Source organism: Oncorhynchus kisutch, linkage group LG27 (assembly GCF_002021735.2).
Source record: "Oncorhynchus kisutch isolate 150728-3 linkage group LG27, Okis_V2, whole genome shotgun sequence".
NCBI classification, from domain to species: domain Eukaryota; kingdom Metazoa; phylum Chordata; class Actinopteri; order Salmoniformes; family Salmonidae; genus Oncorhynchus; species Oncorhynchus kisutch.
Window position 1 is genome coordinate 13,685,824 of NC_034200.2, and position 23,246 is coordinate 13,709,069.

Genomic DNA, 23,246 nt, shown 5'->3' on the forward strand with positions numbered 1-23,246 from the left:
AAATAGAAAATATACTTTTCCCATTATGGAGCGAGTGCGGTTATGAAGTGGCCATGATGAGCATAAAAGTGATCATTTGAAACGGGTCCTATTTCCTAGATTTAGGGTTATTTGGCAACTTTAGTTGTACATTTATACAAACCTTTTAGAATGTATTGGAAATCAAAACCGATATTGGTTGCATGATGTTACTATAGGCTATTAAAGCTTTTTTTTAAGCTTGCGCTCTGTTCCTTGACTCAGGCTGCACACGCAGTTCTCTCATCAAGTGATCATATTTTCACCCATCAATCTAATCTCAATTTAATCTTGTCTTTACTAATATGTCAAATTATTTTTGATTTAAAAGGGCCCATTTTATTAAAGGGGCAGGAACGGGCAGGGGAAGAAATACGTGCCACTGAATTCAATGGAATAGCTAATACAGTCCACTTTCCCGCCAGTTCGTTTTTTTTCAATCATGCCTGGTAGGCTACTCCGGTTATTTCACTCCTTGACTCAACTACTGTTTGAGGAGTATGCAGACTCTCGCTGTGCGACAGGTGATATTCTGCCCAAACTCTGTGCACCATGGGCTATCCAACCCTGTTTTTGCAGCTACCCAGTACTTAATTTGGGAAACCAAGTGAAATCTGTTCAGGAACAGCAATACTAACATGTTTTCACAACAAGACATATTTAATTAAACTGTTGACAGCCCCTCTGCGTGCTCGAGAAAGGGATGTAATTTACATAAATAAAGTGGTTGTCACGCCCTGACTGTATATTGCTTCCTATTGTTGTTTGGTCAGGGTGTGATTTGGGAGGGCATTCTATGTTTGTATGTCTAGGTTTTTGTATTTCTGTTTTAGTGTTTGTTTCACCTTGCAGGACTGTTTTGGGTTTTGCTTTTTGTTATTTTCGTAGTTCCTTTATAATACAGATGAACACGTATCCCGCTGCATTTTGGTCTGACTATTCCTCTTCTTCCGATGAAAGCCGTTACAGTGGTTTGCGAAAGTATTCACCCCCTTGGCATTTTTCCTATTTTGTTGCCTTACAACCTGGAATTAAAATGGATTTTTGTTGAGTATGTATCATTTAAATTAAACAACATGCCTGCAAAAAAACAGAACTTAAGCGTGGATAACTATTCACCCACCCAAAGTCAATACTCTGTTAGAGCCACCATTTGCAGCAATTACAGCTGCAAGTCTCTTGGGGTATGTCTCTATAAGCTTGGCACATCAAGCCACTGGGATTTTTGCCAATTCCTCAAGGCAAACTGCTCCAGCTCCTTCAAGTTGGATGGGTTCCAATGTTGTACAGCAATCTTTAAGTCATACCACAGATTCTCAATTGGATTGAGGTCTGGGCTTTGACTAGGCTATTCCAAGACATTTAAATGTTTCCCCTTAAACCACTTTTCATGCTGGATGGTGAACCTCCGTCCCAGTCTCAAATCTCTGGAGGACTGAAACAGGTTTCCTTCAATAATTTCCCTGTATTTAGCGCCATCGATTATTGCTTCAATTCTGAACAGTTTCCCAGTCCCTGCCCATGATAAACATCCCCACAGCATGATGCTGCTACCACGGTGTTCTCGGGCTGAAGCGAGGTGTTGGGTTTGCGCAGACATAGCATTTTCCTTGGTGGCCAAAAAGCTCCGTTTGAATCTCATCTGACCAGAGTACTTTCTTCCATATGTTTGGGGAGTCTCCCACATGCCTTTTGGCGAACATCAAACGTGTTTGCTTTTTTTTTTAAGCAATGGCTTTTTTCAGGCCACACTTCTGTAAGCCCAGCTCTGTGGAGTGTAGGCATAAAGTGGTCCTATGGACAGATACTCTAATCTCCGCTGTGGAGCTTTGCAGCTCCTTCAGTGTTATCTTTGGTATCTTTGTTGCCTCTCTGATTAATGCCCTCCTTGCATGGTCTGTGAGTTTTGGTGGGTGGCCATCTCTTGACACGTTTGTTGTGGTGACATATTTTTTAAATTTTTGAATAACGGAGTTAATGTTGCTCTGTGGGATGTTCAAAGTTTTGGATATTTTTTTCTAACCCATCCCTGATCTATACTTCTCCAAAACTTTGTCCCTGACCTGTTTGGAGAGCTCCTTGGTCTTCATGGTGCCGCTACCTTGGTGGTGCCCCTTGCTTAGTGGTGTTGCAGACTCTGGGGCCTATCAGAACAGGTGTATATACATTCAGATCATGTGACAGATCATGTGACACTTGTGTTGCCAGTGTGCCTTCACAGCCCAATGCGTCCTGTGCCAGCGCCCGCACTTGCCGGGCTAAAGTGAGCATCCAGCCAGGACACGTTCTGCCAGCTCTACGCTCCAAACCTCCAGTGCGCCTCCACAGTCCAGCACGTCCTGTGCCTCCTCCCCGCACTCGCCCTGAGGTGCGTGTCATCAGCCCGGTTCCACCTGTACCGGTCCCACGCATCAGGCCTCCAGGGTGCCTCCACAGTCCAGAGCTTCCGGCGACAGTTCCCAGTCCGGAGCTTCCGGCGACGGTTCCCAGTCCGGAGCTTCCGGCGACGGTTCCCAGTCCGGAGTCCCCGGCGACGGTCCGCGGTCCGGTTCCTCCGGCGACGCGCCCCGCACCGGAGCTGCCCCCGATGGTAGATTCCCACCCGGACCCTCCCCTATTGAGTCAGGTTTTGCGGTCGGAGTCCGCAACTTTGGGGGGGGGGGCTGTTCAATCTCTATGTTGGTTGGGTCGGGGTGTGATTTAGGGTGGGTTATCTAGGGGAATTGTATATCTATTTTGGCCTGATATGGTTCCCAATCAGAGGCTGCAGTTTTATCATTGTCTCTAATTGGGGATCATATTTAGGTAGCCATTTTCCCACTGTGCTTTGTGGGATCTTGTCTATGTATAGCTGCCTGTGAGGCATTATTATATCCTCACGTTTCATTTGTTCGCTTTGTTGTTTTGTTCATTGAAGTTTTCTATTCCAAAATAAAGGATGGAAACATACCATGCTGCATCTGCATCTTGGTCTACTCCTTATAACGATCGTGACACCCAGTGTCTGTTGGAAAACAGACTGAAGCAAATTTTCCTGTAGGATTTTGCCTGTGCTTTAATCCATGTATCTCTATCCCAAAAACCTTCCTATTCCTTGCCCATGACAAGCACAGCCATAATGTGATGCAGCCACCACCATGCTTGTGGTTCTCAGTGATGTGTTGTGTTGGATTTGCTCCAAACATAACACTTTGTTTTCAAGACAAAGTTAATTTCTTTGCCACATTTTTTGCAATTTTCCTTTAGTGCATTTTTGCAAACAGGATGCATGTTTAGATTTTTTTAAATTCTGTACAGGCTTGCATCCTTTTCACTCTATCAATTAAGTTGATATTGTGGAGTAACTACAATGTTGTTGATCCATCCTCAGTCTTCTCCTATCGCAGCCATTCAACTCTGTAAGGGTTCTAAAGTCATCATTGGCCTCATGGTGAAATCCCTGATCTGTTTCCTTCCTCTCCGGCAACTGAGTTAGGAAGGATGCCTGTATCTTTGTAGTGACTGTGTGTGTTGATGCATCATCCAAAGTGTAAATAATAACTTCAACATGCTCATATAGATATTCAATGTCTGCTTTTTTTACCCATCTAACAATTGGTGCCCTTCGTTGCGAGGCATTGAAAAAGCAATCTGGTCTATGTGGTTGAATCTGTGTGAACCATCTGCTCGACTGAGGAACCTAATATAGTATAATATGAATTAAATTTGAGGTGACCAGCATTCAATTACTATATACATGTGCATTGGGCAAAAGCCTCAAGGTGCAGGGCTGAGTAGCTGGCTACTGATGATCTGATCATCAGATGGCCTGGTGATAGTAGCTGTTTCTCAGTCTCTCTGTCCCTGCTCTGATGCACCTGTACTGTCTCTGTCTGCTAGATGGTAGCAGAGTGAACAGTGGCTGAGGTCCTTAATGATCTTCTTGGCCTTCCTTTGACGCCAAGTTCTGTAAATGTCCTGGAAGGCAGGCAGTATGCCCCCGGTGATGCGTTGGGCTGCCCACACCACCCTCTGGAGAGCGATGCTGTTGAGGGTGGTGCAGTTGCCACACCAGGCGGTGATGCATCCCGACAGAATTCTCTCAATGGTTCATCTGTAGAAGTTTGTGTGGTCTTAGGGGCCATGACGGATTTCTTCAGCCGCCTGATGTTGTGAATCAATTCTCATTTGAAATAAAAATGAATAAATATGAATAATTATACATTTTAATAGGATTTTTGAAACTCTGCCAACAAATTTACTTGTGACGATTTCTTTATTTACCAGTAGGCTAGTGATAATAATCTACTAATGGTCCTGTCTTCTTTGTTATGCATCTCAAGTTGGGTGACAATGCATCTTCTCCCTCTATATGGTCGGTTGTTTCCCACCATCACAGCTCCTCCATGTTTCAATGCATGGCTGCAGTGCTGTGTGATCAGCACTTGAGAATAAATTATTGCAGTCAAGTCAAAACATGACAGCCCGTTGCACTCAGTTTTCTGGCCTTTAAGGGAGATATTATCCCATGAAGATTTATCGAAGGCATGAAATAGTTTGAGTGTTATCGTTTTGATAGCATGTCTGAAATGTTGTTTTCTATAATGTTTAGTAACTCCATGCTTTCTCCTTATAGCCAAGCTATTTTTGCTGGCCCCTCTAGTAATGCCATTGGGCTGATGCAACATATGCAAATTTGAGTTACTTGTCTCTGTAGAGCTTACATGCCACCCTGGTTGTTTATCTTATTCTTGAGATAAAATGCCCTTCATTTTGCTTCAACAAGAGCATAGGACTTAACAGGTGATTATCTGCAGTTTGCTAAATGTATCACAAATACATTCCAGTTTTAACCATGGATGCATCAATAAGGAAAATCTGGGCCGATACGATAAGTGCACTGGTGGCTGGTCATTTAGTACAATATTGACATAGAATATAGGCTATAAAAATGACTTTTGGCCTATACTGACGATTTAATTAACACCTGATGCAATGCATCTCTAATTGTAGCATTGAACCCCATTGTGTTTACTCTCCATGGTCAGCATCTATTAAAGGGTCAAATATCAGAAATCGAATTGATCATAGCACACTGAGCTTGATTACGGGCGGAATACCAGAAAGTTGGTTGGCCCTCTTTTGATGTCACGTCGGTTGATATATTGCTACGTTTTCATTTATAAAGCCCTTTACAAAAAGTCCCACTGTACTTAACATCTTTACAAAACTTTAGATGTATACGAGTTACCACAGAATAAACAGATACTGGGATGGTTAACTCTGGAAATTCCTCTTGTCTTTACTGATTTGAGGTAAATCAACTTTTAGTCTCTTGCATCTTATTTGTCGAACATTCTTCAAAATGTTCTCTCATTTTACGTTCTGGTGCCTCTAGGGCAAATTCAGAAAGCTGATTTGAGGACCGTATTACTGACGAACGTGTTTGTTTCTTATGACTGTGTTGTTGTTTCTTTCTGCTTGCATTTTGTATATTTTGATGTGTATTTTCTGTCATTCAGGGCTCATCTGTAAAAGAAACCTTGGTCTAAGTATGACTCCCTGATAAAGTAAAGGGGAAACATTTCATAAAACAGACAACTGAAGGAACATGTCCTGCTGAGCTTTGCGCTCTTTCTCAATTTGAGCTTTCACATAAGTAAACCCTTTTTTTGATTTGGCTCCTCAGTTTTAGTGGATGTAGCACAGCTCCTCTGCAAGCACTCCAGGCTCCATTTGACCTTGCCATCAAGGTTCACTTGGAAAAGACCCTTCAACAAATCAAATCAGAAGGGCGGGATGTTTGGGGAACAAGAGACACCTCGGATAATTAAGCAGACGCCGATTATCCTCCAATATGCGATGCAGGCCGTCACGATTAGGGGCATTACACAAACGCCTGATCCTACTCTGCTCCTTTGCTGGAGGTTGGGCACTTCTATGACTGTGCAAATTCCCAATTTTTCATGCAAGGGTCGGGGCGTCAAACCGTTTCAGGGAATTGATTGTGCCATGTACTTGGCCCATTCAGAGAAAGATATGGTGATGGTGAAGAAGTCTACAACATGACATATGAATCAAGACAGTTTCATGTGAGGATTGTGGAGGATAAAGATGGATGGTGCAAATCAACACAGTCATTTTTCTCCATTATGGGCTTGGGCAATTTGGTATCGCTCTGTTGGGTTTTGTGGGTTATCTCTAATCAAATATTCCACACAGACCGTTAGTAATGTGTTTAGCACAAAATACATAATAGGGGGGCAAAGTTGATTGCCAGCAAACTTTTGTATGTGCAAAAATGTTACTATATTATTTTAGTTTCGGGTGCCATTTTAGTACTAGCTCAGCCTATGGTGGCACTGCCAATATATTTACATTTTTCTATCCTGGATTCTACTTTTGGACGTGCAATCCATGTATTCTGAGAAGCATGAACAAAGATAACACATTCTGAGGAATGTTCGAATAAATATGAACTGAAAAAGCATGCTTGAATTAAATCAACCTTAATGTACTGTAGGTAGTTGTTCATTCATCTGGAATCTTCTCTGGAGCATAACCTAATGCTCTCAGGGGGAAAATAGCTTAACATTTTAGAATGTCCTACAGTGTTCTTCCTCTGGTTAATCCTACCTGACCACACATGCTGTCTGAACCATCTTTTATAAACACGGACTGCCCAAAGAACGGTCAAAACAAACTTTTGGATCACTTTAACAACACTTTACTTAACACTGAGAGGTCAGAACATTATTACTTGTTCGAGGCATTTAAAAAAAAACTTTATTTAACTAAGCAAGTCAGTTAATTGTTTCTTATCATTTTCAATGACGCCTCAGGAACAGTGGGTTAACTGCAGAACGACACATTTTTACCTTTTCAGCTCAGGGATTTGATCTTGCAACCTTTTTGATTACAAGTCCAACACTCTAACCACTAGGCTACCTGTCGCCCCATTTAGAGGCCTTTATAATGTATAATTATGAGGCTTATACTATTATATCTCTACGTAGAAAATTCTTTATAATTGTTGGCTTTAACAATTGAAAGTGTTACCAAGCTTTTAAAAACAGGCATCCTAGAAATGCGTAAAATCCCCACTAAAAACGACAAGCGTGAGTAATCACTATGATTCCGCTCAGTTGCCATGGTCGTTGGAGGCCTTTTCATATGGTTAAAGGGTCGACACTGGATGACATTTAGTCTTCTAAAAGGTGTTGCGGCGCTGCCTGAGACACCTCTATTGTAGTATCTGGCACGACAACCCTCTATTGTAGTAACAATGCTGACAAATCTTTCAGAATAACTTTCAGAGCGGTAGAGGTTACCAGGTATGAAGGTAAGACCCAGATGCAGACAACGTTGAATTAACAATGGTTTAATAATCCAACAGGGGCAGGCTATAGACCAGTCAAGGCAGGCAGAGGTCAGTAAACCAGAGGTGGGGCAACGGTACCAGATGGCAGGCGGGGTCAGGATATGCAGAGGTCAATTATCCAGAGGTGGGGCACAGGTGCAGGCGGGCTCAGGGTCAGGCAGAGTGGTCAGGCAGGCTCAGAGTCAGGACAGGCAAGGGTAAAAACCAGCAGGGCGAGGAAAAAGAGAGACTGGGAAAAGCAGGAGCTGATAATTAAAATGCTGGTTTATTTGACAAACAAGACAAACTGGCAAAAGAACAACAGAGAACACAGGTATAAATACACAGGGGATAATGGGGAAGATGGGAAACACCTGGAGGGGGATGGAGACAATCACAAAGACAGGTGAAACAGATCAGGGTGTGACAGAGTAGAGAGAGGCTATACATGAGATGCCGAAGTGCGACAAACTACTGTACAGTGTCTGTTTAAACAAAGCAGCAACCCTCTCATTCAATCCATTGGGTTGAAGACAAACCAATCACAACTAAGAGACTAACCTGGAATGATAATGGGATGTTAATGTGTTTTGCCCCACGTACAGTACAAAACCTATTGAATTAGACTTAGCTAGCAGCAGAATGTTGATTGGTCACATTGTGGACTATTTTTTAAGTGGATTGTGGTGAACCTTTTGAGCTCCCTTGTCCTGGCACTAAACTTTCATTCACTGTCATCATTCATTTATGGTATTTTTTATTAGGTAAAAAAAAACAGTACCTGTGGAAAGCTTTTAGACATTTCAGGAGTCTTCCTTCCCCTCTTGATGTGTTATTTGTCTTTTTTTTTTTACGTAACTAACTTTTAAAAATTTATGAATCCATTAGAACACATTTGCAGTCCATCCATGGTAAATATTGTTGCGTCTGGCTTCCTGACTCACCTAGTCTTTTTTCACAATAAGGTTATGGCTATGTGCAAGCGATTCAATGAGTTTGGTCCACAATAGTCTCTTTTCCCTGTTATATACATTACATATGACTTATTACTCATTCCATTTAAAATAAGTAGCACATTACATCACAATATTATTTTGCCTTTGAAAGCAACATGTTATATTACTTTGTGTTACTTTAATGAAAATGGGGGGGGGGGGATCTCACTGTTTGTCTGACTGTCGTAGGGAGCAAGGCAAGCCACTCGTGCTCTACCAAAGATAGTAAGTAGCCTAACTCAGGTTTGATCACTAGTTTCTGGGCTGCTTAATTAGCCATATACACTGACTATACCAAACATTAGGAATGCCATCCTAATATTGAGTTGCCCCCCACCCCTTTAACCCTCAGAACAGCCACAATTCGTCAGGGTGTTGCAGTTCTTGACACAAAACGGTGCGCCTGGCACCCACCACCATACCCCATTCAAAGGCACTTAAATATTTTGACTTGGCCGTTCACCCTCTGAATGGCACACGTATACAATCCATGTCTCAAGAGTCAAGAAAAATATTTCTTTAACCTGTCTCCTCTACACGAATTGAAGTGGATTTAACCCATAACATTCTAAGCCCAGTCTATGCCGGGGTTGGGGGGGGTTCCACTAGGTTATATGGAATTGTTTTTAGAAGGTCACAGTCTTTCCAACAAGTCAGTCTGTCAAATTTCTGCCCTGCTAGAGCTACCCCAATCAAGTGTAAGTGCTGTTATTGTGAAGTGGCAGTGTCTAGGAGCAACAACGACTCAGCCGTGAAGTAGTAGGTCACACAAGCTCACAGAACGGGACCGCTGTGTGCTGAAGTGCATAGCGTGTAAAAATCGTCAGTTCCAAACTGCCTCTGGAAGTAATGTCAGCACAAGAAATGTTTGTCGGGAGCTTCATGAAATGGGTTTCTATGGCAGAGCAGCCGCAATCAAACCTACGATCACCATGCGCAATGTCGAGTGTCGGCCTGAGTGGTGTAAAGCGCACCGCCATTGGACTCTAGAGCAAATCTGTTCTCGAGAGTGATGAGTCACGCTTCACCATCTGGCAGTCCGACGGACGAATCTGGATTTTGGCGGATGCCAGGAGAACGCTACCTGCCCGAATGCATAGTGCCAACTAAAGTTTGGTGGATGAGGAATAATTGTCTGGGGCTGTTTTTCATGGTTCAGGCTAGGCCCCTTAGTTCCAGTGAAGGGAAATCTTAACGCTAGAGATTGCAATGACATTCTAGACGACTCTGTGTTCCAGCTTTGTGGCAACAGTTTGGGGAAGGCCCTTTCCTGTTTCAGCATGACAATGCCCCCGTGCACAAAGCAAGGTCCATACAGAAATGGTTTGTTGAGATCGGTGTGGAAGAACTTGACTGGCCTGCACAGAGACCTCAACCCCATCGAACACCTTTGTGATGAATTGTAACGCTGACTGCGAGCCAGGCCTAATCGCCCAATATCAGTGACTGACCTCTAATGCTCTTGTGGCTGAATGGAAGCAAGTCTCCGCAGCAATGTTCCAACATCTAGTTGAAAGCCTTCCCAGAAGAGTGGATGCTGTTGTAGCAGCAAAGGGAGGACCAACTCCATATTAATGCCCATGATTTTGAAATGAGTTGTTTGACCAGCAGGTGTCCACATGTTTTTTGCGATGTAGTGTAAATCTAAAAAAAAATTAATTGATGAGCCTTACTGCTATTAGCCATTACAAACGCATTGAATAATAGATTCACTACATGGAACAACAGATAGTCCCCCCCAAAAAATGAAAAGGGAAGTTTGTTCTGAAGTGTCTGTTCTATATATGAGAGATATAAGAAAGATTTTTTACATGTGTTTAACCCCTTGTTTTTGTCAGTAAATGGTCACCATGCACACTTCCATTCCTTTTTTTCAACGGGTACCGTGGGACGTGTCTTGTGAGGCCTGTGTGCATTATAGTTAGTTTTTTAAGCAAAACTATTCGGACGCTACAGACGATTATGTGAGAGGACCGATTATTTATTTATTTTAATTTTCAGGCTGTCTCATGGTCTGACAAACATCGCTCTAGCTCTGTCACCTTTTCACTGCAGATGCGGAAGTGCGACATCTGCAGTGAAAAGGTGACAGAGCTAGAGAATTGCAAAAATCGCTGAAGTTGGAGACTTTTATCTCCCTCACCAACTTCAAACATCTGCTATCTGAGCAGCTAACCGATCGCTGCTGCTGTACATAGTCTATTGGTAAATAGCCCACCCAATTTTACCTACCTCATCCCCTTACTGTTTTTATTTATTTACTTTTCTGCTATTTTGCACACCAATATCTCTACCTGTACATGACCATCTGATCATTTATCATTACAAAATTGTAATTATTCGCCTACCTCCTCATGCCTTTTGCACACAATGTATATAGACTCTTTTTTTCTACTGTGTTATTGACTTGTTAATTGTTTACTCCATGTGTAACTCTGTGTTGTCTGTTCACACTGCTATGCTTTATCTTGGCCAGTTCGCAGTTGCAAATGAGAACTTGTTCTCAACTAGCCTACCTGGTTAAATAAAGGTGAAATAAAAAATCAATTTAAGAAAATTGGCTGATGTGGTGGATTGAGATGCATCCAATGCCAGAAAACTGATATCTCTATCTTAAATTGACCGATTTCTTTGAGATTAGATTCCACGCGGATATCGACTATTTTCTTTACAAGTGACATCCATAAGGGATCATAGCTTTCACCTGGTCAGTCTGTCATGGAAAGAGCAGGTGTTCTTTATATTTTGTATACTCAATGTGTATACTGTAAGCTAAACATCTGTACAGATTTCCTATCTTTTCAATCAAAGTCTTCTCTCAAACCCTTAGTTCTGGTTATAGACCGCAGATACACGGACCCATTAAGATGTGTATATACTGTACGTGCCACTAGATGGGAAATTCTCTCTATGGGCTTTGCTGTCAGAAGCGATCAATGGCAAAGGTCAGAGGTGCGCCCTCTATATGTTTCTATGGACTGCAGCTACAGTACCATGACATTTCCCCAACAGCCTTCCTCCACTCGCTCAAAAACTAAATGAGGACGCAAGTCGAGATCGGCTAATGGAAACACGCGCCCGGTAGTGATACGGTTCTGAAAGTAACGCACACGTTGTTTGAGAACGTAATGTTACCCAATTTTAAAAAGTCGCACATTACTTTACTCAACTACTCATAAAAGTGATCAGATTACGTAATGCGTTACTTTTGTAACGCGTTACCCCAACACTACATTTGCTTAATTGCATAGTAATGGAGTCTAGCGTTTTTAAAATGTATTTCATTTTTATGTATCTTTCACACAGTGTTCATGATTTTTAAATAATGAATATTTGCATGGAATAGATAACACACTAACCTGTATGAACAATGTAATTTGAAGGTTGCCTTATGAGTTGACGGGTTACTGTGTCTAATTTATATCAGAAGTTACACTCAGCTGTGTGATCTGAAAAAATAATCATATTTTATTCTATTCTACTGTATATTGGTCTATGCCGCTCTGACATTGCTCATCCAAATATGTATATATTCTTAATTCCATTCCTCTACTTAGAATTGTATTGCTGTGAAATTGTTAGATATTACTTATTAGATATTTGTGCACTGTTGGAGCTAAAAACACAAGCATTTCGCTACACCCGCAATAACATCTGCTGAACACGTGTATGTGACCAATAAGATTTGATTTGATTAAAGTGTCACAGTATCAAGAGTAAAACGAACAGGTTCTGTTGCAGTATCTCAAAATAGAAACCTCTTAGGAGAATTTTAAAAAATACATATTTAATCCATAATCTAGATAATCTGGCATGTGTATGTCAAAAGAACCACTTCCCTTAACAACATACTGTGCATATACTGCATTCCCTAGAGGCATGTAAATATAACCTATTATCATGCTGGCCACCTCCACCCTCCATCCATCCCTTCCCATGTTAGTCATATCTGAAATGTCCATTAGGATATTATGAAATGTCTGGTGTCTTTAAGAGTTATATAACCATTTAGTAGTTTATAAAGCTTTTGATAAATTAAAATGCTGTCATCCTGGCTGGTATTGCTTTAGTGACAGTGAGACAGAGAACTCATACACACTCTGTATTAAAGGCCAAAGCACTTACATAACTTTAAAATAATACAGTGGGGCAAAAAAGTATTTAGTCAGCCACCAATTGTGCAAGTTCTCCCACTTAAAAAGATGAGAGAGGCCTGTAATTTTCATCATAGGTACACTTCAGCTATGACAGACAAAATGAGAAGAAAAAAAATCCAGAAAATCACATTGTAGGATTTAAAATTTATTTATTTGCAAATTATGGTGGAAAATAAACTTTTGTTCTTGACCAAATACTTATCTCAATACTTTGTTATATACCCTTTGTTGGCAATGACAGAGGTCAAACGTTTTCTGTAAGTCTTCACAAGGTTTTCACACACTGTTGCTGGTATTTTGGCCCATTCCTCCATGCAGATCTCCTCTAGAGCAGTGATGTTTTGGGTCTGTTGCTGGGCAACACGGACTTTCAACTCCCTCCAAAGATTTTCTATGGGGTTGAGATCTGGAGACTGGCTAGGCCACTCCAGGACCTTGAAATGCTTCTTACGAAGCCACTCTTTCGTTGCCCGGGCGATGTGTTTGGGATCATTGTCATGCTGAAAGACCCAGCAACGTTTCATCTTCAATGCCCTTGCTGATGGAAGGAGGTTTTCACTCAAAATCTCACGATACATGGCCCCATTCATTCTTTCCTTTACACGGATCAGTCGTCCTGGTCCCTTTGCAGAAAAACAGCCCCAAACATGATGTTTCCAGCCCCATGCTTCACAGTAGGTATGGTGTTCTTTGGATGCGACTCAGCATTCTTTGTCCTCCAAACACGACGAGTTGAGTTTTTACCAAAAAGGTATATTTTGGTTTCATCTGACCATATGACATTCTCACAATCTTCTTCTGCATCATCCAAATGCTCTCTAGCAAACTTCAGACGGGCCTGGACATGTACTGGCTTAAGCAGGGGGACACGTCTGGCACTGCAGGATTTGAGTCCCTGGCGGCGTAGTGTGTTACTGATGGTAGGTTTTGTTACTTTGGTCCCAGCTCTCTGCAGGTCATTCACTAGGTCCCCCCGTGTGGTTCTGGGATTTTTGCTCACCGTTCTTGTGATCATTTTGACCCCACGGGGTGAGATCTTGTGTGGAGCCCCAGATCGAGGGAGATTATCAGTGGTCTTGTATGTCTTCCATTTCCTAATAATTGCTCCCACAGTTGATTTCTTCAAACCAAGCTGCTTACCTATTGCAGATTCAGTCTTCCCAGCCTGGTGCAGGTCTACAATTTTGTTTCTGGTGTCCTTTGACATCTCTTTGGTCTTGGCCATAGTGGAGTTTGGAGTGTGACTGTTTGAGGTTGTGGACAGGTGTCTTTTATACTGATAACAAGTTCAAACAGGTGCCATTAATACAGGTAGCGAGTGGAGGACAGAGGAGCCTCTTAAAGAAGAAGTTACAGGTCTGTGAGAGCCAGAAATCTTGCTTGTTTGTAGGTGACCAAATACTTATTTTCCACCATCATTTGCAAATAAATTCATTAAAAATCCTACAATGTGATTTTCTGGATTTTTTTTCTTCTCATTTTGTCTGTCATAGTTGAAGTGTACCTATGATGATAAATTACAGGCCTCTCTCTCATCTTTTTAAGTGGGAGAACTTGCACAATTGGTGGCTGACTAAATACTTTTTTGCCCCACTGTAAGTGCTCAATTTCCAATTAGAGACAACACACAGACAGAACTCTTCTGGTCACATGGTCCCATGCTATGTAAGGCTCTGCTGCAGCACACACAATGTTTCCATCAGGGACAAAAGTGCTGTTCTTCAGGCATATCTGGCCAGGCCAGGGTATAATTAGGAGCTGAATGCTGCTTTAAGTCAGAATGTGGTTTGCAGAGCATTTCCAAAGGACAACCAGTTTTGTGGTCTGTGGTTTTTATCATCAAATGCAAATTGCACAGTTGAAGAGGAGTGGCACTGACTCATAGAGTTTATAATATCCAGGAACTCACGTACGCTAAAACATTCATGCGGTGCAATATGTCAAAAGTAACATATTCATGTTTTTTTCCCAGATAGTGGACAGGCCATTAAAAACAAGATTCAGCGGAGCTATAATTTACAAGATCCCTCTTTTTTTTCTCTTTTTTTTAAGTGTGGAGGGAAAGTCAAAAAAGCCCTTGGGATCGCATTTTGAAAATAAGCCAACAACAAGGAAGGAAATGTTAGGCTCTGGTGTAAAGAAGGGCAAATGACCAAAACAAGTACAAAAAACAAACATATACCTGTATTCCCATAATTCAGGCGCTTTACGGGTGCAACAGGGTAAATATTATCTGTATATTATTTATCATCTATGTGACGAAGTGTGATCTGGAGCGGAAAGTCTCACTTTACGTTAAACCAAGAATCCCATCCTCAGTTATTTACTAACCAACAGAAGGAGGATTATTACTAGACTTACTTAAGCATTCAGGAAATTGATCTGAAGCACGTTTTCAATCAAAACGCCTACTGATCAGGAGTTTGGTGTTGACAGGCAAATCACAGAAACTGGAGTTGGACGTCTGAAAGTGGACATAGGACTTTTGTGTCAATAATATACAGTGTTTTCCTTTTTCTCCCCCAGCATTAAAAATGATTTAATGGTTTGGTGGCTGGACTTATCCCGAAATGACCTACGTTTTTGAAAATCCATCAAGTGCAATTTGCCATGAAATGAAAAGCAACGGTGAGATATAAAAAAAGTTCCCTTGTGTCTGTTGGGTTGTCGGTTATTCACACCGATAGCTGAGCAGAAAGCACAATGGATACTCTAAATCTTCAGAATGAGGAAGCCGCTATTAACCTTTTATTCTTAACAGTTTAAGGTTTAGGGGAGCAGATTTTTCTTCACAAGAAAACAAGCATTGTTCTTACAAGCAATACATGCATTTAACACTAATATAAAGTGTTCCTATAGTCAATGTATGTTATATTTCCTTACATTTATATTTCCGACTATAATGGCCTAGCTGTGTGTATTGAATGATTCTTTGTCTGTCTTCATATTTGAACACCTCAACCCCCACAAATGGCCCAAAATATACATCATAATCTTTTGAAAAACACAGCTTGTGGCATATTTTTCTGCAGTAGGCTATTGTATCTCACATTCAACTTTCTTAATCTTAACAATCCCAGGTTAAGGTTAATGTACTAAATGCATGTCCTTCCACATACATACAGTTGAAATCGGAAGTTTACATACACTTAGTTTGTTAATTTAAAACTCGTTTTTCAAATAGCCTCCAATACCCTACTCAACAAATTGGATGCAGTCTATCACAGTGCCATCCGTTTTGTCACCAAAGCCCCATATACTACCCACCATTGCGACCTGTACGCTCTCGTTGGCTGGCCCTCACTTCATACTCGTCGCCAAACCCACTGGCTCCATGTCATCTACAAGACCTTGCTAGGTAAAGTCCCCCCCTTATCTCAGCTCGCTGGTCACCATAGCATCACCCACCTGTAGCACGCACTCCAGCAGGTATGTCTCTCTGGTCACCCCCAAAACCAATTCTTTCTTTGGCCACCTCTCCTTCCAGTTCACTGCTGCCAATGACTGGAACAAACTACAAAAATCTCTGAAACTGGAAACACTTATCTCCCTCACTAGCTTTAAGCACCAGCTGTCAGAGCAGCTCACAGATTACTGCACCTGTACATAGCACACCTATAATTTAGCCCAAACAACTACCTCCTTCTCTACTGTTTTTATTTTAATTTATTAATTTATTTATTTTGCTCCTTTGCACCCCATTAATTTTATTTCTACTTTGCACATTCTTCCACTGCAAATTTACCATTCCAGTGTTTTACTTGCTATATTGTATTTACTTTGCCACCATGGCCTTTTTTTTGCCTTTACCTCCCTTATCTCACCTCATTTGCTCACATTGTATATAGACTTGATTCTACTGTATTATTGACTATATGTTTGTTTTACTCCATGTGTAACTCTGTGTTGTTATATGTGTCGAACTGCTTTGCTTTAGCTTGGCCAGGTCGCAATTGTAAATGAGAACTTGTTCTCAACTTGCCTACCTGGTTAAATAAAGGCTAAATAAAATAAATAAATAAACCACTCCACAAATTTATTGTTAACAAACTATAGTTTTGGCAAGTCGGTTGGGACGTCTACTTTATGCATGACACAAGTCATTTTACCAACAATTGTTTACAGACAGATTATTTCACTTATAATTCACTGTATCACAATTCCAGTGGGTCAGAAGTTTATATGCACTAAGTTGACTGTGCCTTTAAACTGCTTGGAAAATTCCAGAAAATTATGTCATGGCTTCTGATAGGCTAATTGAAATCTGAGTCAATTGGAGGTGTACCTGTGGATGTATTTCAAGGCCTACCTTTAAACTCAGTGCCTCTTTGCTTGACATCATGGGAAAATCAAAAGAAATCAGCCAAGATGTCAACAAAAACTTTGTAGACCTCCACAAGTCTGGTTCATCCTTGAGAGCAATTTCCAAACACCTGAAGGTACCACGTTGATCTGTACAAACAATAGTACGCAAGTATATGCGACCGCGCAGCCATCATACCGCTCAGGAAAGAGACGCGTTCTGTCCTAGAGAATGACCATTGTTATGTTTGGAGGAAAAGCGGGAGGCTTGCAAGCCAAAGAACACCATCCCAACTGTGAAGCATGGGGGTAGCAGCATCATGTTGTGGGTGTGCTTTGCTGCATGAGGGACTGGTGAACTAAACAAAATAGATGGTGTCATGAGGATGGAAAATTATGTGGATATCTTGAATGGGTCTTGGCAAATGGGTCTTCCAAATGGACAATGACACTAAGCATACTTCCAAAGTTGTGGCAAAATTGCTTAAGTACAACAAAGTCAAGATATTGGAGTGACCATCACAAAGCCCTGACCTCAATCCCATAGAACATTTGTGGGTAGAACTAAAAAAGTGTGTGCGATCAAGGAGGCCTACAAACCTGACTCAGTTACACTAGCTCTGTCAGGAGGAATGGGCCAAAATCCCCCCAACTTAATGTGGGAAGCTTGTGGAAGGCTACCCGAAAAGTTTGACCCAAGTTAAACAATTTAAAGGCAATGCTACCAAATACTAATTGAGTACATTCCCCACTGGGAATGTGATAAACAATAAAAGCTGAAATAAATTCTTCTCTCTACTATTATTCTGACATTTCACATTCTTAAAATAAAGTGGTGATCCTAACTGATTTAAGACAGGGATTTTCTACTAGGATTAAATGTCATGAATTGTGAAAAACTGAGTTTAAATCCATTTGACTAAGGTGTATGTAAACTTCAGACTTCAACTGTAAGTGTTCAGAATTTCCTGCTTTTTTTATTTGTGGAAAACATGATTTCAGTAACGACTTGTCTGTTGTTTTTATGTATATAATTGATACATGTTTATTTAATCATCTTGGAACACATACAGTCATTGTTGTTCAGTTCACTTCCACTTTCAGCATTTTAGTCATAAATATACAGAGGGAACGATTTCAGAAAATGCTTTCTGCAATTGTAGAAGACTACATGTCTATAATCAAGACTATGGGTAATGTAGTGGGCTCAGCTCATTCTTTTTGCAATCTTGTCATCACTCAGACCCCTTGACTTTTTCCCCATTTTGTTACGTTAGACTTATTCTGAAATGGATTAAATGAATGACCAAAGCAAAAACAGGAATTATCACATTTACATAAGTATTCAGACCCTTTACTCTGTACTTTGTTGAATCATCTTTGGCAGACATTTCAGCCTGGAGTCTTCTTGGGTATGATGCTACATGCTTGGCACACCTGTATTCTTCCCTGCAGATCCTCTCAAGCTCTGTCAGGTAGCATGGGGAATCTCACTGCACAGTTATTTTTAGGTCTCTCCAGAGATGTTTGATCAGGTTCAAGTCCGGGCTCTGGCTGGGCCACTCAAGGACATTCAGGGACTTGTACCGACGCCACTCCTGCGTTGTCTTGGCTGTGTGCTTAGGGTCATTGTCATGTTGGAAGGTGAACCTTAACCCCAGTCTGAATTCCTGAGCGCTCTGGAGCCAGTTTTCATCAAGGATCTCTCTGTACATTGCTCAGTTCATCTTTCTCTCAAACCTGACTAGTCTCCCAGTCCCTGCAGCTGTAAAACATCCCTGCAGCATGGTATTGCCACCACCATGTTTCCCCTTAGGGATGGTGCCAGGTTTCCTTCAGACGTGATGCTTGGCATTCTGGCCAATGAGTTCAATCTTGGTTTCATCAGACCAGAGAATCTTGTTTCTCATGGTCTGAGAGTCCTTTAAGGTGCCTTTTGGCAAACTCCAAGTGGGCTGTCATGTGCCTTTTACTGAGGAGTGGCTTCTGTCTGTCCACTCTACCATAAAGGCCTGATTGGTGGAGTGCTGCAGAGATGGTTATCCTTCTGGGAGGTTCTCTCATCTCCACAGAGGAACTCTGGAGCTCTGTCAGAGTCATCATCGGGTTTTTGGTCACCTCCCTGTCCAAGGCCCTTCTCCCCCGATTGCTCAATTTGGACTGGCAGCCAGCTCCAGAAAGAGACTTGGTGGTTCCAAACTTCTTCCATTTAAGTATGGAGGCCATTTTGTTCTTGGGGACCTTCAATGCTGCAGACATTTATTTAGTACCCTTCCCCAAATCTGTGCCTCGACACAATCCTGTCGCGGGGCTCTACAGACAATTACTTCGACCACATGGCTTGGTTTTTGCTTTGATATGCACTAACTGTGGGACCTTATATAGACAGGTGTGTGCCTTTCCAAATCATGTCCATTCAATTTTATTTACCACAGTTGGACTCCAAGTTGTAGAAACATCTCAACAGGATGCACCTGAGCTCAATTTTGAGTCTCATAGCAAGAGGTCTGATTTCTTGTATGTAAATTTGATATTTCCATTTTTTTTTTTTATATATTTGCAAAAAAATTCTAAACTGTTTTTGCTTTGTCATTATTGGGTATTGTGTGTAGATTGAGGGGGGGAAACGATTTAATACATTTTAGAACAGGGCTGTAACGTAACAAATTGTGGAAAAAGTAAAGGGGTCTGAATACTTTCCGAATACACTGTATATGTGCATTTGCAACAAAACAAAAATAATCAATATTTTCTGCAGTATTTCAACAGAAACCAAATCTATTCTCTAATGTTACTCAAACAGAATTGACGACAACTTTGAGTGAGCAGTAAATGGATGCAATTTTATTTAGTCTATAAACTTGTGGATCCAATTGTACTGTATATTCGTCAACAGGCAATAGCCATAGTGGTACGACACTGATTGTTTCAATGGTCTTGTCCCTTCAGTCTATATGCAGCAAACTCAATATTTGTCTGCACAGTTCCTTGAAAATAGATTTTATTTAATTCATTTTCTTGAGTCTGTTCATTCAAGTAGTGTTTGTATTTAGAGGACCAATGATGAAAACTCATTATTTATATGGTGTGTACTTTCCTCATTTTCTTTTTGGCACTCTGTCAAAAATATTTAACAAAAAGAATACTGTATTTTTTTAATATTAAATTCAGATAAATAAGAATGTGCAAAACTTCTCCCTGTAAGACTTATGTTTGTTTTGGTGGTTTGGAGCCTGGCCAGTGGAGAAGGAACAGTTTTTGAAAACTATCGTAAGGCACAGGCTTATGATATGTCATGATATCTTGACATTATAAAGAGGCATTATTTCTTCTTTACCAAGTCGGCTGCGCTGTCTTGTAAGATATTGTCTGGAGTCTGCGGGCAATTCCATTATACCTGGGGGGGCCTCATTCTCTTTGACCTATTTCTGTCTTAACACACAGCCCCATATGTAACCCCAATTACTCTTCCATGCAACAGGGTCACAAAACTAAGCCATACCAGAAAGGTCAAGGTTTACAGTAGAATATAGCTTTATTTATCCATTATATAGAGACAACATTTTAAAGGTGACAAATCCCTGTCAATTCCTGGCTTGAAGGTATTTATCAAACTGTCATTTGTAGTTCAGGGGCAGACTTAGATTTAAAAATATATATATATTTAGATTAAAAAGCTGTTTTCTTCCAGGAAGCCTTAAAAACACATTGCATGAAACTAAGGTTAAACACTGCCCTCTCTCTTACCTGCAGAATCAAATTGCAAAGTAAAAATGGTCTATACAGTTATGTTTAAGATCTTTGTTCTTCAACTTCCTTGTGCATAGTTTCTTTAAAGACCTCAGATGGCTACTTAATGTCAAACTTAATTATTTTCTGAATATGCCATCTTTAGATTTGGAACGAAGATGATGAAGACACCAGTCTTTTCAAGGGCTGACGTCAGCAAGCTCAGTTTAGTTGTTTTTCTGGCCTGTCACTGGCATTACCCTTGCATAAAGCAACATAAGTCAGCAGTGAATTAGATGTGAAAAAGATCTTCGCTTCTTTGGAATAGACCTGTGGAATATTCTATATTGGCATAGCCAGTACAGTAAACAGGTTGTATCTATCCTTGTCGCTGTGTGGTGAAATGTTGTTCCATCTGTGGTTGTTTACCGTCTTAGGCCATAAATGTCTTCTTTCCTCTATAACCCCATTCAGCTCTCAAAATGGACATCCTTATTTCAAGCCTTAAACTAGTGAAAATATTGATGGATCAAGCATTAGGGTTTCAAGTGTTGCAGTGCAGAGGGCCTGGTATTTGCCATGTAACATTATATCTCCTGAATCACATGGCTTCAGAGACAAAACTCACATCTTATTTCCCTAATGATTTAAGGTAGATTGAAGTCACAATATGTTGTTTATATATACTGTACAGACAACTGGAGTAGGCATTATAGACTGTACTCTGATACCTATTATTCATTTAAAAAACTAAGACTCAAGTTCACTTTTTCCTGGGAGTAGGCCTACATTAAGTCAAATGTCTCCTTTGGGTCAACTTGGTGGCACATTGGAGCATGCCAGCTTTTATGGGGTATATATTCGTATCTGAAGGTCCCTACACTGACATACAGTACCACATGCTGAGATTCTGACACTGTCTGAGGGATGAGGGTTTTATCACTTTTATCACTTCTTTAGTCACAGTAGTTAGGTTTCCATCCAATTGGCAACAGATTCTGATGCCACATTATTTGTCGGCATTTATAAAATTGTATGACTCGCATCAAAATATGTTTAGAACTCGCATACGATTGGATGGCTCGTATGACTAGCATAAAGAATGTGGGTGGAAATGTGTTTAGAGAGACATTTTGGTCTAGATTCTAGGGTCAACCTTTTTTTTTAAACCTTTTGACATTATCACAACACTTTGGCTCAGTTAGACTGTTCTTCCTGCACTTACAGTAAAAATATATACATTGATAAGGAATGTAGTTGTGTGCGTTATGTGCCACTCGTTTAAATTATATGGGATTTTCAACCATACTTTTTCAAACAGTTGGAAAGATGCCTGCTGGGAAGCAAGCATATGAAATGTATTGTCACGAATGCCAAAGATGACACTTGTCAAAATCAATAGAACAATATGTGTTGCCGATGCGTTCCGATCCCAGCACTCAGCGTTCTGCCAAAGCCACCTATTAAATCAAATTATTCATCACACACACATTTTACAGCAGGTGTAAAAGGTGCCGTGAAATACTTATGCGCTAGCTCCCTCAACAATGTAGTACATTGATCAATATCAATAGCCACATTTCCATGCACAGTTTTTCTGCGAGTAAAGTCATACCGTATAAAACATGTTTGTTTTTTTACGACAGGTGTGATGGAAACAGGAAGGTTTGGTACAATTTTATAATTGCCGATGGTGGGATCTTTTTGTGTCTAAAATTAATTATGTGAGAAATGGCGGCGGAAACGCATTTATGCGCAAATATTGATATAATCACCATCATATCAAAGTAAACTTGGAGTAACACGATATGGTGTGTGGGCCTCCCCAGTACGACTCTGGAAACTATGCAGTTTATTAGGCTACAGATGATATAAGTTATGATGAACTTCACAGGGTGGTGAAAGTGCACTGTGATCTTGATGCCCCTTTCTAAAAAGATATCGACATGATGATCGATGCTTGACAGCCATTTGACAAATAAAAATGTTCTCGCTATTATCCATCATAATCTCATTATGTATACTATACCAGCAGTCTACCAGCACTGTATCTGCGAGCTGTTAGCTAGAGAGCACGTGTCAAGACCAGAGTAGGCACATTCACTTAACGCAACCGTTTTTGTGACAATACTATCTGTGGATGGTGCGATGGAAACATATTGAACTTGATTTTTGTTCGGTACATGAAAACTTGAGTGAAAAATAACATTTTTCAATTACATTTCATCACACACTGATTGTTATTAGCAAAAAGTCAATTTGGTGGAAACACACCACTGGTGGGAAAACGTGCATATTTTCTTTATCCGGATTCGAGAGTATTTGCATGAAAATCTGTCGCAAATTGGATGGAAACCTAGCTATTGATAAGAATAAAATAGCAAGTAATAGAGGTAGTATGATGTAATAATGGACTGTATTTACAAAATAATGATCTAATTTGACTGTATATATATAGTGGGTAGTGAATTGGTCTCGTAGTAGAATAAATAGTATACAGTATAATTGAAATGCCTTTGTGTGTGTTTGTGTGTAAGGGTTGGATGTATGGGTAGTCAGTGTAGTAATCTTTAAAGTGCAGACATTTCATTGAATGGGAAACCCCACCTGGGATATTATGGCTCTGTCTCCAGCACAGTTTGAAAGTTGAGCAAATGTTGTGAGGTGTAAGAGGAAAAAGTCATATCTGATTAGTGCTTAAATGGT

The 23,246-nt window shown here is 40.6% G+C and overlaps 1 protein-coding gene across 1 annotated transcript in view; it reads left to right on the forward strand.

Moving 5' to 3' along the window:
* The window catches only part of LOC109871517 (parathyroid hormone/parathyroid hormone-related peptide receptor-like), a 104,473-nt gene that overhangs the window by 37,704 nt on the left and 43,523 nt on the right, over positions 1 to 23,246 (forward strand). The gene's annotated exons all lie outside the window — the stretch shown is intronic.